The 13,937-nt window shown below is 44.7% G+C and overlaps 1 protein-coding gene across 29 annotated transcripts in view; it reads right to left on the bottom strand.

Annotated features, from left to right (window-relative positions):
- The window catches only part of LOC103346732 (NBPF family member NBPF4), a 255,956-nt gene that overhangs the window by 158,642 nt on the left and 83,377 nt on the right, over nt 1–13,937 (bottom strand). For 19 of the 29 annotated variants that reach the window (XM_089310708.1, XM_089310706.1, XM_089310700.1 and 16 more), the window contains 4 exons: nt 11,536–11,654; nt 10,997–11,091; nt 9,757–9,865; nt 7,880–8,025 (listed from right to left, as the gene is read on the bottom strand). The exons of 4 other annotated variants lie outside the window; for them this stretch is intronic. The gene's annotated coding sequence lies outside the window, so the exon portion shown is untranslated. The remainder of the gene's footprint in view (nt 1–7,879; nt 8,026–9,756; nt 9,866–10,996; nt 11,092–11,535; nt 11,655–13,937) is intronic. 6 more of the 29 variants (XM_089310699.1, XM_089310682.1, XM_089310675.1 and 3 more) reach the window with 2 other exon arrangements.

The following is a 13,937-nucleotide window of genomic DNA, read 5'->3' as shown; positions in this document are numbered from 1 at the left end:
TCAGAAAATAGATGTGCAAGGAATGAAAATATACAGTTTCAGTAAGTCTGAATTATTTTTATTGCAGTAAAAAAGAAAACACATAGATATTTCAACTAGGTGATGAGGTGTCAGATATCACACAAATGATTCATTTAGCATCATCGTTACCACTGCTCTATCTTTTCCTCTAACAACTGGTTTGGACACTTGCTTTAAATGTGTGGCCAACCTTGGAAAGCTGGAAATCTTGATGCCAAGCAGATGTGAGATGAAATTTAAAACAGAACCATACCAGCTAGAACCACAGCCTAGACCTAATTCTAGTATTTACCTCTTGGAGATAGTTGGAAATCATAAACTATATAAGTAAGAAAACACCATCTCCACCTCCAGATTCCACATTAAGTACCATGTGCACTGAGCAACAATGCTTTACTCCCTCCTCCTTAATAAAAAAAAGAATAAAAATAAGTCTATGATTGCTGCACTATGCTTATAAGATACCTCTGCTTAAAGATACACCATTAAATACAAAATTTCAAGGTTGTATCATAACTCTAAGAGGTTTCTAACTCAGAGAAAGTTCCAGGAGGCAAGATTAGGCCTGTCCTTGTCTCTAGAAAAGTGGGCAACCCCTCAGGGCCGCAACTGTTCCCCCCCGAGGGGACTCAAAACCATGTGAGTGAGCAATATTGAAAAGTCACAACTTGAAGGACTGTATGCTAATGGAACCCTACCAACCATTTAAATGAAGAGAGAACCATCATGCAGCCATTGTGCGGATAGGACACCACCTGTGGGTAAGGCTTCCCAGGTGTGCACAGCACTCGCCCTGGAAGTGCCAGTCACAGAGTGTAACGGTGCCCATGGGATCTGTGCAGTGTGACCACTTTTTCAGTAATAACATCTCTACCCAACAGCTCTCGAGTAGCTCAGGAGTGTAACAGGTACATTGTGTAAAAACAAGCAGAAGTGATTTTTACACAGTTTCAAGAATATCAATCAGCTCACTTCACACAAGTCAGCATGTGTCATTTCTGATGAACACTACCAGCAAACTTCAACAAAAATTTCAGTGAATTTACGTCAGTTTGTACTGTGGGTCTGTAAGGTTCTTTTTCTTTCTACTTGAGGCTTTGAATGGTTAAAGGTTCTTTATTAAAAACATTTCATTTATTTTAAAGGTGGAGTTACAGAACGAGAGGGAAGGAGGGAGGGAGGGAGGGAGGAAGAGAGACAGAGAGAGAGAGAGAGAGAGATCTTCCATACACTAGTTCATTCACCAAATGGCCACAACGGCCAGGGCCGTGCCAGAACGAAGCCAGGAGACAGGAGCATGGGCGCAGGAGCCCAAGCACTTGGGCTATCTTGTGCTGCCCTCCCAAGTGCATTAGCAGACAGCTGGATTGGAAGTGTAGCTAGGACTCTGATTCAGTGCCCATGTGGGATGCTGATATCACGGGCGGCAGCTTTACCAGCTAAGCCACAACGGTGGCAACAAATGTTCATATTTTTTACTTTAAAGATTTATAAAACCCCTCTGAAAGTTAGACATTTTATAACACAGCTAATAACTCTGAAAGGACTAGAGTTAATAATGGGTGGAGTAGGGCATTTGGTACAATGGTTAAGGAGAAACTACCTGACCTGCTGAGTGGACAGTGCTGTCTGTGACTGTCCTCCAACCTACTACTTTATTTTCAGCTGTGAGCACCAGAGCTTTGAAAACACTTTTAATAATGTACAACACAAAGAGGCAGAACAAAGGGCAGTCAGGCACAAGAGTGCACTGCTCTAGTCTTATCCACACTGAAGGTGCGGAGGTCTGTTCAACTCCTGTGTAAATTTCAACCAGGTCAGCCTTCTGGTAGTGAAAGAGCTGGCATGCAATGCCACTTCATTCTACAGAATGCTAACAGAGACCTGCTGTCTAGTGGTTAAGACGCTGCATTCTAGTGGTTCAAGTGCTACCGTACATGAACAGCGTCACTCTTTCAAAGACACACACATGCGGTTCACAGTTTCATTTGCCTCAACATGGCATTTGATAAAGAAATTAAGTAGCTCAATTATCTCCCTCTAGCAAATCAAAAGTCAGTGCAGCTCCGGGGCTTCTTCTGGAACCTGCCTGACTGGCTTTTTCCTCAGGCCTTCTGAACTTGCTATTGCCAGACCCAGCTTGATGGGGCCTTCTACAGGTTATCAGTGGGGCTCAGGTTTCGCTGCACGTGGGGCTCTATTCAAGAGTCCTATCAGGATGAAGGGCAGGATGGGAGAGGGAGTGGGAGAGGGGAGGGCCACGGGAGAGAGGGAGGTTTGGGGGGGGGGGAAGCCACAACAATACACAACTTGCACTTTGTAAATTCACATTTATTAAATAAAAATAACTATATAACAAAAAAAAGAAAAAAAACTTAATACTTTACCCTTTTAGTATTTTTATGTTCTACTTAAAACTATTGGTTGAACTCTGTAATTAATACACAATTACTCTTAGGTGTTTAATTAATGCTATAACTAGTACTCAAATAGTATTTTACACTTTGTGTTTCTGTGTGGGTGTAAACTGTGGAAATCTTTACTTAATATAAAGATCTTTACTTAATATACTTAATATAAAGATAATTGAAAATTAATCTTGATGTGAATGGAAGGGGAGAGGGAGTGGGAGAGGGGAGTGTTGTGGGTGGGAGGGAAGTTATGGGGGGGGGAAGCTATTGTAATCCATAAGCTGTACTTTGGAAATTTATGTTCATTAAATAAAATAAAATATATAGAAAAAAGAGTCCCATCAGCAGAGAACCTTCCAAGACCATCCGAGTGGCATCCTCTCTTGCACCTGGTCTCCCCACACACACCTCCTCCCTTGTCCTTTTCTCTGCTTTATTTTTCATCTGAAGTCTTCACCATACTTGACATTATATTCTACTGGATGTGTTCAAGGCTGACCCACTCTAGAATGCAAGCTCTTGAAGGCAGAGCATGGTCTTGTTTATCATGCTATTCCCAGGGTCCATGGCCAGTAACAGCTTTCAAGAAATATTATCTGAATTAATAAACAGGAATGAAAGCCAAACACCTCTGTTTCTAGCTTAACATATGCTCACCTCCCTGTTAGCTATAACGGACTCCTCTACACCACCTGCCCTTGGTGTGCCAACAGGGAGTGATGAAAGGGCAGCTCTTCTCTTCCAAATGTCTTGTGTTGAAGCAGAGATGCTTCACTGAAAGGAATGTGAATTATAAAAACCTGGTGTTGATGGAAAGCACAGGAGATTACCTCACTGTTTGTGGAAGTCTAGATGGATGCAACCCTGGAGGATAATTTAGAAGGACCTAGCAACATTTTAAACAGGACTGTACTTGACCTAGTGATTCTCAAATAACACAGGTCATCAAAACAGCAGTTCCTGGGATGCTCAGGTATGGATATTCCAGGTTTCTCAGTGCAGCATTATTTTAATGGCAAAAAAATCAGAATTATCACACAAAATGGCAACCACTTATATTGGAATACAATGTAATCTTATACAGTCACTGAAGAGAATGAGATCTATATGTTTATAATGATAAAAATTACTATACTGTCAAGAAAAAAAGGAAGATGGAAAACCATCCTATCAAGAACACAGTTCTAGGTCTTCAAAGAGGGAGGTGCCTTTCTCTGAAGGGAGGAGAGGACCTCCACTTTGACTATGACCGTGTCTAAACAAGATAAGAGTCGGAGAACTCAAGGGGCTTCCATAGCCTTGGAAACTCAGAACTGGTGCATAGGGAGATTACTGATGCCATAAACAGGAGTGTCAATTGGTAAAGTCAACAACAGGAGTCACTGTGCACTTACTCCTCATGTAGGATCTCTGTCCTTAACGTGCTGTACACTGAGGCTTAATGCTATAACGAGTACTCAAACAGTATATTTCACTTTGTGTTTCTATGGGGGTGCAAACGACTGAAAACTTTACTTAATGTACACTAAACTGATCTTCTGTAAAAAAAAAAAAAAAAAAAGAAAGAAATTATCAATTCCCAACTTGACTCTCACTGGGATTAAACATGACAATAGGTCTGATCTGATTTCATCATCATTTAAAAAAAATCATCTATTATTTTTCACTTTATGTTTCTGTGTGGGAGCAAACTGTTGAAATCCTTACTTAAGGTATACTAAGCTGATCTTCTGTATATTAAGATAATCGAAAATGAATCTTGATGTGAATGGAAGGGGAGAGGGAGTGGGAAAGGGGAGGGTTGTGGGTGGGAGGGACGGTATGGGGGGGGAAGCCATTGTAACACATGAGTCGTACTTTGGAAATTTATATTCATTAAATAAAAGATAAAAAAAAAGAAATAATGTTAAGAGGAAAAGAAACACACACACACAAAAAACACAGTTCTGCACAAAGTCATTTCTATGTGCATGTGAGCACAGTACACACACAAATACACCCAACCATACCCCCCCACCCCACCCCCCACTTTTATTAAGGTGCGGAAAGCACCTGGAAGAGGACACATCAAACTGTCACCAGTGCTTCGGATATCTCCAAACAGAGCTGAGGGGTAACTTCCATTTTCTTTTTTTCAACTTCCACTTTCTAAATCATAAATTTTGTAATGTGCACACTTTAGGGACAAGTAAATCACATTCAGAATAACAAAAAGTAAAGATGCTGAACTTCTTTTAAATTCTGGAGCCAAAAATCATCAATATTTATAAAACTAAAATTCTGGGCTTTGGTATCAAGTTCCAGACGAACAAATGCAGCCACTATTTCGGCTTTATTTATTGCTGACCCATAAAATGAGGCTGGGAACACTCGTCCTATCCTCAGCTCAGGGTTCCCAGGTAGCTAAATTAAAGCCATAGGAAGAATTAAAAGTGAAACGTATGGCCTGGGAAAGCAGCAGAAGATAGCCTAATTCTTGGGCCCCTGAAACCATGCAGGGGACCTCGAAGAAGCTCCTGGCTCCAGCTTTTGAATCGGTTCAGCTCTGGCCATTGCAACCATTTACGGAGTGAACCAGTGGATGGAAGACCTCTGTCTCTGTCTGTAACTCTACCTCACAAATAAATAAATGAATCTAAAAAATTTGCTCTCTCTCCCACTGCTTTTCAGAGAGAAGGTGGATAAAAAGGTGCTGTGGGCTCTAAATCCATTTGACAAAAAGGACTAAGATTATGATCAGGAGCAGTAGTAAGCAAGCTTTCAACCACAAAATAGAATAAAAACTGTTTCTTAGCACACCAAGTGTTGGTCCATTGCTACTCAAAAACAAAGCATTCCATCCTTGTAATTATGCTCACACAACATGCATTTATATACCATAGCGGTTTGGAAAATTTCTTCAGAATACTCAAGATTTATTTTTAAAGAAGAGAAAATGCCTGCTTTGATAAAATGAACATGCTTGCACTTGAAGAGAAAAGGAAACATTTAGAAAAAAAGCAGTGAAACCACCAGACTGTGAAAAGGATACTTTATCCACCAGGAAGTTTCTGAAAGCTGTTTTTCTGTCATATACAAACAAGGTGTCCAAACTCAGGACTGAACAACATGTTCTACCAGTGCCACACAGCCACAATCCTAAATTATGGTTCTTGCCAAGGCTTCAAATAGAGGGTACACTTCTAATTATGCTGGGTAAGCTCCAACTCCCTCAGTTTTGAGCAAGCTGCAAATTGCAGTCCAGTGCTGCAAAGTTCTATCAAGTTCCTAGTATCACAGGTTCAGTAAGTTATAACAAACTTAAGATGGTGAATTTACTGATAACAAAAGATTGCCAAAAAGACTTTTCACATACATTTCCTCAGGTTTTTAAACAAAAGGCATTTTAAAGTTGCTATAGCAATATAAAGCGAAAGTAAAGACCGCCACTGTTAAGGTCAGAGATGCTCTGTCTCATCTGCATTCCTTGTAGGTTGAATTCTATTAGTGAGTCTCAAACACCATTCTGTAGAACTTCATAGAGTTTTTAATTTCACAAGGCTGTAGTGATTGTATCGGGAGCCCAGTACAGACAACCTAGTCTGTACTGCTCAAAAAATCCCAGCAATCCTTGTGGTCACTTCAATTCTAGAAGTCTCTTCTGCCTTCGCATTTATTGCTACGAATATTTCTCTGCCTTTTTTATGACTTTTCCACCTGGAGCATTCTCTAAAATACCTTCAGGCCAGACTTCAGCCCCTGCCTCAAGAGTGCAATAATATACAGTTTGCAGGGCACTGTTAAGAGGTCAGAGAGAAGTCTCCTGAACAGACTGAGTAATATTGTTTTCTCCTTTACACCACATTATTAAATTGCTTTCATTATCCATAAAGTAATTCTTTATTTCACAGCAAATGAGATCCAACACTAATTCAAATAGGCTAAGTTCATCCTAACAAAATAATTTATTCCTAATAACTAAAGAAACAAGACAATGACAAAAAATTTGTCAAGACTTGTTATCATAAACGAGGGATCTCCAAACATTACAGAGAAAATGTTAAAAGAAATGTGCGTGGGTTTAAAAAAATTTAACACCAAAATAAAGTTATCTTTTCATTCCTTTTTCCATTAACTTTCTGAAGTATTCTCATACAGAAGAGAAAAAAGACGGTTTTAAAAATGAATCCAGGCCGGCGCCACGGCTCACTAGGCTAATCCTCTGCCTTGTGATGCCGGCACACCGGGTTCTAGTCCCGGTCGGGGCACTGGATTCTGTCCCAGTTGCCCCTCTCCCAGGCCAGCTCTCTGCTGTGGCCCGGGAGTGCAGTGGAGAATGGGCCAAGTCCTTGGGCCCTGCACCCCATGGGAGACCAGGAAAAGCACCTGGCTCCTGGCTTCGGATCAGTGTGCTGTGCCGGCTGCAGCGCGCCGGCCATTGGAGGGTGAACCAACGGCAAAAGGAAGACCTTTCTTTCTGTCTCTCTCTCTCACAGTCCATTCTGCCTGTCAAAAAAAAAAAAAAAAAAAGTGAATCCGGGGGCCGGTGCCGTGGCTCACTTGGCTGATTCTCCACCTGCAGCACCAGCATCCCAAATGGGCACCAGGCTCTAGACCCGGCTGCTCCTCTTTGGTTCCAGCTCTCTGCTGTGGCCCGGGAAGGCAGTGGAGGATGGCCCAAGTCCTTGGGCACCTGCACCCACGTGGGAGACCTGGAGGAAGCACCTGGTTTCTGGCTTTGGACTGGCATAGCTCAGGCCATGGTGGCCATTTGGGGAGGGTAAAGCAATGGAAGGAAGATCTTTCTCTTTCTCTCTCTCTTTCCCTGTCTAACTCTATCTGTCAAATAAATTTAAAAAATATGGATCCTACCAGAGCAAAGAATGATGCTACATGATAATTTACAAGGGAGAGGCTAGCAGAGAAGAAGCAAGAAGCCTAAAGATTCTCTAAATTCACAAAAATGCTGCCCTTCCTGAATTGCAAGCTGACTTGAAGCAGAGGAATGAAATTTCCTTTCCAAGTTAGATCAAATGCACACATTATCATTAAGTTTTTTTTTAAAAAAAAGATTTATTTTATTTTAAAAAGTTAGAGAGAGAGGTAGAGCCAGAGAGAGACAAAGAGAGAGAGAGGTCTTCCAACAGCTGGTTCACTCCCCCATGACTGCAATGGCCAGTGCTGAGCTGACCCAAAGCCAGGAGCTAGAATCTTCTTCTGGGTCTCTCACACAGGTGCAGAGCCCCAAGGACTCAGACCATCTTCTACTGCTTCCCCAAGGCTTAGCAGAGAGCTGGCTCAGAAGTGGAGCAGCTGGGACATGAAGTGGCACCCATATGGGATGCCAGTACTGCAGGTCAAGACTTTAACCTGCTGTGCCACAGCGCCGGCCCCAGCTCAATATCTTATAGGACCATCTCCTTGTCCTTCTGAGACTCTGCTCCATCGTAGTGAAAACACAGTTTTACCTTCTAAGCTACACACAGATTCAGCAAGAGCATCCAGAGCACCATGGGTTGCTGTGCCACCCTGGCATCCCAGGAAGATCACGCGGTCCCAGCAGGAAGCACTCAGCTCCAACGTGAGGCGGCACTCAAAAGTCCACCATGGGTGTCTGCAATCACAGTTGGATATCCAAGTGGTCACACAGATCTGAGGAACTCCGTTACATGTTTTCTGGCATCTGGAAACTCAGAAGTCAACTCAGTACAACATTTCCAGAGGCCATAGCCTCTACACCTAGGACCAAGCAGCTCAGAACATGTCCTGGGGGTGGGGGCAGTGAACTTCCCAAGGCAGGAAGTGTTCAAGTTGCACATAAAGTCCTGAATTCTGGTCCAAGATCCATTTGTGGGGCTCTTGAGGTGATCTTAGTTATAAGGGGGCTGTTCTGGATGCAACATTTCTTTTTTTTTTTTTTTGAGAGGCAGAGTTAGAGGGAGAAAGGTCTTCCTTTTCCATAGGTTCACCTCCCAAATGGACGTTATGGCCAGCATGCTGCGCCGATCCGAAGTCAGGAGCCAGGTGCTTCCTCCTGGTCTCCCATGCAGGTGCAGGGGCCCAAACACCTGGGCCATCCACTGGAAGAGCAGCAACCAGGACAGAATCCAGCACCCCAACCGGGACTAGAACCCGGGGTGCCAGCGCCGCAGGCGGAGGATTAGCCAAGTGAGCCACGGCACCAGCCTGGATGCAACATTTCTATCATCAGCCTTGTGTGGACCTTGATTGCCAGGCTCAGAACAGGAATATAGCAGGGACAGACTGTCCCCTGCCTCATTTGCGAACACAGTTCTGACAGTGTGGTACCATAGAAACACTAAGCGGAGTCGTGGGGACTCAGAATGCTCAGAGAATCTGCAGGAGGTCTCTGCCACACAGCAGCATTCCAGTTCCTCTCAGTGCTCAAGGCCAGGGATGAGGAGTCTTACACTGGAAAAAGATACCAGCCCTAGCTGGAGAAGAGGTTGCTAAGAAAACGAGGAGCTGGATCATGAGACAGTATCACTAGCTAGTCCACACAATCCTCACGGAGCTGACTTAATAAGACATCAAGTCTGTCCAGGTTCCCTGGAGTGTCATATGATTAGACCCAGACTAGTTAAAGCCAATGGGTTATACTCAGCAGCCAGGGCTAACCTCATGGGCGTGCAGCCTACATAGTCACATTGGAACAGTCACACAGGGCTGGCACTCAGAAGGGCCTGCACTGGGTTTAAACCTCCGCTGGTTGTGTCTTAAAAAGCCTCAAAATTTTATCTTTGAACTTGTGTTTTGTAAGCAAGTCAAAAGAACATGAGTCTGAGCCAAGGGGATACATGGAAGAAAGGAAAGAGCTTTATGTTTTAGTATCTTTAGTGGCATTTTACCGCTGCCTTAGGAACAAGCTGCTCACAAAATTGTGCAGCAGGCCCAGTTAGCAGTGGTGAGGTAAACCCCTCCCAAGTAGCCAGCCACACTTTGAAGGAAGGAACTGAAGACTAATGGTATAGCGACTAAGCCTCTACTGCAATCCCCACAGCCCATGTTAGAGTGCCCAGGATCAAGTCCTGGCTGAAGTCCTGATTCCAGCTTCATACTACTCCAACCTGGGAGGCAGCAGGTGATGGCTCAAGTACTTACATCCAAGCCACTCACATAGGAGACTTGGATTGAGTTCCCAGATCCTGGCTTTACATACCTTTCCAGCTCTTGTGGGCATTAGGGAAGTAAACTAACACATGAAATATTTCTTTCTTCCTTTGAAATAAATAATAAATAAATTTAAAAAAGTCTAATCACCAGGGACCTTGAGGACTCCTCAAATCCTCTGGTCCTAACCCTACCAGCAAATCTCCTTTCATACCTCAGGGTCCCTCTTAAAAGTCAGTTCCAGTCCCAGGGTGGCCAGGTATCCTCCTCAGACTCCCCCAACAGCTCAAGACTCCCCACTGGTGTGAATCAGGACACAAGACCTGTATTAACAAATCACTGCATGAGGCCACAGCATTAGAAAGAAGGGTTCTTAGTGACACAGCTCAAGTCCCTGTAGTTATGCTCCACACACAGACAAGCCCAAACACTAGGACCACTGGTTTTTACCAGCTACCACCTCTCTAATACCCCAACTCTGGAACCGATGGAAGCTGAAGTTCCAACCCCAGGAGGGACACAGCTCTGGGGCAAGCACAGCAGGATTTAAACTGGAACTTCATTGACCTCGATATATGGCCTAGGGCTGGTTCCCACTTCCTTTAACTCATATTTAAAAGAGTATCAGTGGCGCCTTCCTCACAGAACTTTGAAGAGGATCAGACAGGACAATGTGGCATAATTAAATAAAACTCTTGCTTCCCCTCCTTGTGTTGTTATTTAGAAATGAGACAATGGTGCATTAAGAAGCCTGACAACTAAAAGTGCTTCATTAATGCTGATTCTCTTAAACATCCTTTCTTGTCCCTCCTACCTTTATTCCTGTAAACAGACCTTTCTATAACCAACACTTCCTGTCCCAAGATCCAAAAGTGAGTGCATTGTTAATTCTGCATAAGCTGAATTCCAACTGTGTACCAGGGACTACAGGAATGAAAGCAGAGAGACAAAGTCCTGCCCTGGACAAGCTCACAGTCTTATACAGGATACAGGTATTTAGCAAATAAATGGTGATAAAATGGGTAAGCACTTTACATGTATAGGCAGTGTCTTACAGAAGCTCTGGATACTTCGTTCTGCTGGGGGGAATGAGAGAAAAGTATCACAGAGAAGGAAGACACCCATATGGGATGCTGGTACTGCAGGCGGCAGTTTCATCCACTATGCCACTGTTCTGTCTGCCACTCCCCCACCCCCAGGCTATTCCCACTTGTGATCCAGCTGTCTGATCAAACACCTAGAAAAGCAGAGGAAGCACCCCAAAGACTTGGGCCCCTGAACCCACACTGGAGTACTGGATAAAGTACATGGTGTCTGCTTTGGCCTAGCCCAGCCCGAGGACATTGTAGCCACCTGGGGGGTGAACCCATACACAAAGATCTCTCCTGCACCACCTATCTAGAACTCTGCCTTTCAAACCAATATTTAAATAGAAAAGAATATCTAGTACTTACTATGAGGTGTCAGAATCTGGGGGCAGGCTGGAACAGAGCACAGAGGGATTCTTGGGGGTTCTCTAAGCTTTTGCTTTCTCCTCCATGTGTGCAGCCTGTGAAAATTCACCGGATTAGGTGCCAATTAATTCGAGTGCCCCGTGCCCCCGTTTTCCTGCACACTCACCTTACACTTCTGAACTACCTGGAGAAGAGAGGCCGTGAGTCAAGTCCTCTCAAGGACGTGGCAAAGGCTACTTCCGGCCAGGGACAGAAAACCCCCAAGACAGAATTGGGCCCGTGGGAAAAATTCTACCTCTCCCAATCCCCTGCACCACACATGCCCGCCAGAACTCCTGGCACTCTCCCCCTCCCTTTCTTCTCCCCAACGTGGGTTTCTGCCCCTCCCTTCCTTGCCTCCCCACCTTCACACCACCTTTTCATTCTCCCCCCTTCCTCTCTCCTCCAGCCTCCCCTTAACCCCCACTCTCTTCCACCTTCTATCTCAGCTACCCCTCACACACACCCTCCCCACTCACTGTCCCCCAGGCCCCGCCTACCCAGTGACAGGAAGGCCACCGCGCCAAACTCTCCACAGAAAGAGCCTTTCTGTTCCTCTGACACAGGGACCCGGTCCTCAGGTGCAGTCTTTCAGAGCGGCCAAAGAAGAGGACTGCGCCTAGAAAGTTCCAGAAGCACAAGATAATTGAGCGGCTGCCTCACCGCAGCCTCACCTGATCCCGGCCTGACCCTGGGGGGCACTGGGTCTCCTCAGGCTTGGCCACCAGCATCGAAATCAGTAACTCAGTGCTTACACAAGCTCTGGGCTGGGGCACCGTGCAGAAGAAACAGATGCGCCTGTGGGTGCACTTCCAGGTCACAGCGCTGGGCACAGGCGCACTCCTCACTGGTGACTGACAGGGCACCAGGGGACGCAGCTACACCCTGATGCCTCAGGGCCACTTCCATTCCTGCCTCTCCAGGCTGTGACCCAGGGAGGCAGCCACTGATGGCCCAGGCACTCTGGACCCAGCCACCCTGTCAAGTGGGAGTCCTGAATGGAGCTCCTGCCTCCTGGCTTCTTCCTGGACCAGCGCTGGCCCTTGCCACTGCTTGGGGAGAGCAGCAATGCAAGCAGCATCGCGAGTACTCTTTCTCACTCTGAGTGATCATCCATCTGGGGGTTCACCCCCTAGGTGGCTACAAATCCCGGGGCTCGGGCAGGCCAAGGCAGAAGCCAGGGACTTTATCCAGTGCTCCACTCTGGGTTCAGGGTCCTAAGACCTTGGGCCTTCTCCCTCTGCTTTCCCAGGAATGTTAGCAGACAGCAGCATCCCATGGGCAACGACTTCCGGAGCACCTGGCATTGTGGGGTAGTGGGTATAGCCACCACCCACATCGTGCATCCCATCTAGGCGCCGATTTGAGTCCCGAATGCTGCACTTCCGATGTGGCTCTCTGCTGTGGTTTGGGAAGGCAGTAGAAGATGGCCCAACTCCTTGGAACCCTGCACCCACAAAGGTAACCACGGGTGGCTCTGGCTCCTGGTTTTGGATCTGCTCTGCTTTGGCCATTGCAGCCGACTAGGAAGTGGAACAGCAGATGGAAAACCTATCTATCTGTCTCTCTAACTGTCTGTCTGTCTCTCTCTCTGCCTCTCATCCTCTCTGTGTGTATGTCTGAATTTCAAATAAATGTTTACAGAAAAGTAAAAAATTAAAAAAGGAAGACATAGCTGTAAATAAAATACTACAAAAAGGCCAACTACTATAGTTTATTTAGAATGTGATACTATATGCATTGCATACCCAATTAACAAAGAATTTGAAAAAGAATTTAAATCAATCTTAGAAAAGATGATGGTACCCATTCATTCTCTTCTTCCTTACAAACATACTGTGTGGTATTATCTCTGACTTACGCATGAGGAAATCTTTGTAATTTACTTCTTCAGAAATTTATGTACCTACTCGCACAAGGACTTGAAACACCTGTGATCTGGAGTTCTTCACAGAACACAGCTCTGCTTCCCAGTCCCCGCCCTCTACATTCTTGACCTGAATTTAACGTATGGATCATGTTTGAAATGGGACAAATCACGTGTCCCACAAAGCAAGACAGAATACATAAAGGTACCATCCGAGGTCACTGTTGCCATTTTCTACGTGCACGTGATCATGTTGGTACTTCTTCTCTCATTTCTCAATTGTAGATACAAATTGGAAGGGAGTTAAGTCCAACTATCCCTAACTGCAGATGACATGATTCTATATATAGGAGATCCAAAAGACTCCACTAAGAGACTATTGAAACTCAGAGTAGAATGTGGTAAAGTGGCAGGATAGAATATTAGCAGCCTATTTGTATACACAAACAATGTCATGGCTAAGAAAGGACTTCAAAGACCAATCCCATTCACATAGCTACAAAGAAAATAAAATTGCTTGGAATCAATTTAACCAAGGATGTTCAATATCTGAGGATCACAACAGATTAAAGAAAGGGATAGAAGAGGACACCAAAAAAAAAAAAAAAAAACAAATTGAGAAGCTTCTGCCCTGCAAGACTAAAGAGGCAACTAACGGAATGGGAGAAATTATCTGCAAAGTATGCAACTGATAAAGGATAAACTACCGGAAACTTTCAAGAAACTCAACAACAGCAAAACAAACCACCCACTCAAGAAATGGGCAAGGGACTTCAACAGGCTAAATATTTCAAGAAAGGAAATCTAAATGGCCAACAAACACATGCAGAAATGCTCAGGATCACTAGCCATCAGGGAAATGCAAATCAATACTACAATGGCCTTGAGGATATGGAGGGAAAAGGCACCCGCATCCACAGCTGGTGGGAATGTAAACTGGTATCACCACTGTGGAAGACAGTAGGGAGAAAAGTAAAAAATCTGAATATAGACGTACCATAGGAGCCAGCCATTCCACCCCTGTGAATATAACCA

This window comes from Oryctolagus cuniculus, chromosome 12 (assembly GCF_051225735.1).
Source record: "Oryctolagus cuniculus isolate XC-2025 breed Fujian yellow rabbit chromosome 12, ASM5122573v1, whole genome shotgun sequence".
NCBI lineage: Eukaryota > Metazoa > Chordata > Mammalia > Lagomorpha > Leporidae > Oryctolagus > Oryctolagus cuniculus.
This window is presented reverse-complemented; position numbering and strand designations above follow the sequence as displayed.